The 4,708-nt window shown below is 43.8% G+C and overlaps 1 non-coding gene across 1 annotated transcript; it reads right to left on the bottom strand.

Moving 5' to 3' along the window:
- Positions 1 to 732: 732 nt before the first annotated feature.
- LOC115066937 lies at positions 733 to 839 on the bottom strand. The gene has a single exon (XR_003846376.1). It is a non-coding gene; the product is annotated as a U6 spliceosomal RNA (small nuclear RNA).
- Positions 840 to 4,708: the final 3,869 nt, after the last annotated feature.

The raw sequence follows: 4,708 nt of genomic DNA on the forward strand, positions 1-4,708 counted from the left end.
TGGCTGGCTCAGGTCTGGCTCATTTACAAAGAACTATGGTGCCTCCTCTCTCTCCATGAGGTCAGCAGTGTTATTACCTGTACGCACAAATGGGGCAGAACACCCCAAGACTTGCAGACTGATTGCTTTCATTAACTTTAATTGGATTCTTTCGCACTTGGAAAGAGAAGTGTAACCAGGGTTTAATTGGAAGAACATCTCAGACCCAGGGTGACACAGGATTGTAAACATTAAAAGTGCTACAGCTGGGTTGGTGGAAAATGACCAAGACACTTTTTGTATTTGTAAGAACAGCTCACAGATTTGAAGTTGGCTGAAAGTTCTGGGTGTGTCATATTTGGGGATTATTTTTGTGCCTGTTTAGATCAAAAGTGATGTGAAATCAGATGTTTACAAGTGAATTTACAGAGGAACCAAACACATTCCAACCTTGTTATGGGCCAAAAGAAATCTATTCTAGTCAGGAGTCCCTCAGTGTAGGGACATTCTCTGCGCTGGCCTAGGGCAGCATGTGAGGACTTTAGAGCTGGGTCCTAGCTTGCTAACACATCTCTCTGCTCTGTTGTATTACAAATCATCCTGTCCTTCATCTGGGATCTGCCTCTCTCATTGTTCTGCATGAAAAAAACCTCCTACTCGACCTTTAGGACTGGATGTTATGTTACCTCTGTGAAGGCTCGACTATTAGCTCTGGAAGAGTTGGCTGCTCTGTGCTCTGTGGGTTTTTTTTTTTTTAATATGGAACACTTCACGAATTTGCATGTCATCCTTGTGCAGGGGCCATGCTAATCTTCTCTGTATCGTTCCAATTTTAGTATATGTGCTACCGAAGCGAGCACATGTGCTCTGTGGTTTTACAGAACTGTGTTCATGAGTCCTGAAGCCACCCAGCTCAAACAGGGAAGGGAGAAAGAAGGGCTTATAGGACCAGAATTACAAATAGCAGTTAAAAGTACTTGAGGAGGGGTAATGGATGAATTTCTTAGGACCTTGGTATTGGATATGCACATGTTGAACATGTGAATAAGGAGATTGGTGAGCTTGAGATTTGCTCAGGTCTCAGAAGTTTGTCAGTGTTGATTGCTGTCCCTGTAGTTGGGTAGGTGATGATTCTTGGCAGCCCTGAGAGAGCCTGAAGAATCGTAAAGAATGGGTTATTGCCTACACAACTGCCTTAGCTCCTTGTTTCTTTCCTGCATGACCAGCCCTGAACACCATGCCTGGCGTTATGAGGGCACCTAGACAATGTCTGCCTGCCATATCTTGCCTGCCATTGGTTTTTTTGGACATTCCTCTCTTGGAGTCTGTGCCTAGATTTTTTCTTCTCTTTGGGGTGGCAATACTTGTTACCTCTTGGGGACCACTGTCTTCAGTTTCGGGCAGAGTGTTAGAGAGGGATTCAACAAGGCCAGTGTGGTGATGACAGTGGCCACTGAATCAGTCCAGGAACTGTCTAGTGCCTGCTTTAAGGTGTAGGAGCTTTTCATATTCTTACACATCATGGATTTTGATTTTTGAAGAAATGTCTCAGGCACATTTCTCCACTTAGCCCTCTACAAGCTCCCTCTCATTTCCGTGCTTTCTCAAGGCTCCACTGCTAACCTGTAGCCAGCTGGCCAGCCAGAAGAGGGCTTGACACTCACCTTCCTGAGAAGTGCTGAGCACTCCTTCAGGAAGCCAGTGCAAAGTACGCTCACAAGTCACCAGCAAGCACCAGCTTTCCCCTACGGATTGTTCTTTGATTTCAAGTACAGTCTTTTCTAATTCACATGCAGATGTATGACATCCTCCCAGATATGTAAAACCAAATTTAACTGTTTCACTAGAATGCAGACTAGTGGTTCAGATGGCAAAGCTGTGTTGGAGACCCAGGTTGCTGGGCTGGGAGATGCCTGAGCTCTGGCTTCTGGCCAGATTTTGCAGGCAGAAGCACAGTTTCCTCTGTGCAGTTTTGGATTCACGGGTGTGTTAAGTTGCTGCCTTGTGCACTACTATGACTAAAATACCCAACAAAAACAATTTATTTTCTAGAACTTTACAGAAGGTCGGTTTTGGCATAGGTTCAGAGGTTGCAGTCTACCCTGGTGGGGAAGGCATGGGCTCTGTGGCAGCAGGAATGTATACAGGGCATCCTACCACCTTGCCAGACAGGAAGCAGAGACTACGGCCAGAATCAGGATGAGAATAGCTTTCAAAGGTCTGCCCTTGGCAACCTACTTCTGTTAGTCAGATTCTACTTCCTACTTCAAAATACCACCACAGACCAGAAACTTAGCATCTGAAACATTAGCTTGCAGGAATTTCAGATCCAAATCATAAGAGCAGGTAAGGTACACTGGCAAATGATCCCAGCAAATGTCAGAACATGTAGACAGTGAGCACACAGAATGGGGTTAGTCTTAGTGAAAGTGTCCATAACCATAAAATATACATGCCAGATTTCAAGATCTAGCAAAAAAGAAAGAGCTACATGAGAAATATCTTAATAGTCTTATGTTGATTATATGCCAAATGGTAGCATTTTGAATATGCTGGGTTAAACAAAATATACTATTCAAATGAATTTCGTCTGCTTCATGTTTTTTTTTCAAAGACAGCTACTAAAAAATTTAAAATTTTGTATGACATACATTTCTTTACTATAGAGCAACACAAGTCTGAGTTCTTTGACATACAGGGAAGGTGAGGGAAAATGGGAAGTTCCAGAAGGATGGAGGCTGACCTGAAGCTGGCATCAAATCTTAGAAAACTGATGGGGCCAGAGACCTAGAAGGACGTGCTGTGTATCTTCTCAGGATAGCTGTATTTTGGTAACTTGTTCTGCGATTGACTGAGGTAAGGTATCCTTTAGAATATCAATTCTCTTTTCAGATCTGGACTGATATAAAATGAACATACATTTCCAGGTAGGACTGGGTCTCCTTTAGGTACTGTTCTAGAGGAGAATTAGGTGAGTTTGTATACTTGAGGCTTCATTGTCTTAACTACTGCTGCTGGTTGGATTTCTCTCATTGAGATATCTATCTTCAGGAATTTCCCAATTGGTTCTTTAATGAAAACTGGATATAATGGCCAAAAATGATGGTGGTTAGGGTAGCTCTGTGGTAGAGTGATTGCTTAGTGTATGTGAGGACCTAGGCTCAATCCTTCAGCTCTTCCAGGAAAAAAACAATGGAGGATGTTCATATTATAAAATAAGAAGTGGGTGGTGTTGGTAGTTAGTCAGCCTTACCGTGAAGGCATGAAAATCCTGTATGGATTTCAAAGTCTGAGTTAATTTTCACTTTCCTTTTGGAGTGGAGTCGATGAATCTCTTAGAACATACGATATAGGGAAACCCTCCCTCAGGATTCCCCCTTGCTTTGTCTTTTACTGCCATGTCTTTATTTCTATCCCACAATCACTTTCTTCTTCAGTATCTCATGCTGTTCCATGTTCTGTGTCAGTAAAGTCATATGGGGGACCCCTTGGTCTCACCAAATGTGATGCCTCGGGGTCATGTTTATGTGGTGTCTTTATCCCATGCACTTGGCCAGCTCTCCTGGCATTAGCTCCTATTCACACCGAACCACAGGAGCTTCCGTTTCTCAGTAAGACATCAGCAAAATGTCGACCTTAGCTGTCTGGCATGGAATTTAGAAATGGCTTTTGTCTCCTCTGCTTTGCAGGTCTTTTGTTTTGCCATGGCAGAGCCCCGAATTCTACAGTCAGCCACGGATTTGGATGAAAGGGCAGCAATTTACAGATTGAGTAGACTTGAAATTAATCTTTGGCTACAGTGAAATCATCAGCACAATCATTATTCTCAGTTTCTCAGGGGCAAGAGACAACAGTCATTACCCAAAGTATGATTGGGGGGAGTTCTTTGTGTGTGTGTGTGTGTGCGTGCGTGTGCGTGAAAGTCTGTGTATATGTGGTGTCTGGTATATGTGGTGCATGTTCCTATGCATGTGAATGCAGACCTCAGATGTTGACATTAAAATGTCTTCCTCTATTGTTTCTTCCTTATTTTTGAGACAGGGTCTCTCTTACTGAACCTAGAGCTCGCTGTTTTGTTAAGTTTGCCTGGTCAGTGAGCTCTGCAGATCCTCCTGTCTCTGTACTTCCCAACCCAGAGCTAGGGTTACAGGCCCATGCCACCAACCTGACTTTTGTATGGGTGCTGGGATCTTAATTTGACTTCTTGGAAGCACTTTACCCACTGAGCCATCTCCCTAACTCCTTATGGAAAAGATCTGTGTCATGGATTCTGTTAAATGTCCTATGAAAAAAAGATCTGTGTCATGGATTGTGGCCAAATTTTACTTCTAGGAAGCACACACAACTTCCTGCCCCCTCCTCCCACTGTCTTTACCACAAAATGAGGTATGAAATCTCTGAAACCGCAGTTTGGAAAATCCCACTGAATTTATTTGGCTTCTGACAGAGTGGGGGATGGGAGAGTTACTTACAAAAGTGTGTGTACTCCTGACATGTGGGCTTCCTTCCTTCAATGCGACCAGGACTTGTGACTTCCCTGCGGTGGCCCAAGATGGTGAAACCCCCACCCCTACCATGTATCATTCAAGCCAGCTGGTTGGATGGAAAGCATGACTGTCTCTCTCTGCCCCTCCCCTCCTATGGAGGCTCCATAGTCAAATTAGTTTGTGGTGATTGAGGAAAGCAGGCAAATCCCAGCTTGAGGAGAAGGCATCTATCTGCTACCTCC

Source organism: Nannospalax galili, unplaced genomic scaffold, assembly GCF_000622305.1.
Source record: "Nannospalax galili isolate Female #2095 unplaced genomic scaffold, S.galili_v1.0 scaffold1191, whole genome shotgun sequence".
Lineage (NCBI taxonomy): Eukaryota > Metazoa > Chordata > Mammalia > Rodentia > Spalacidae > Nannospalax > Nannospalax galili.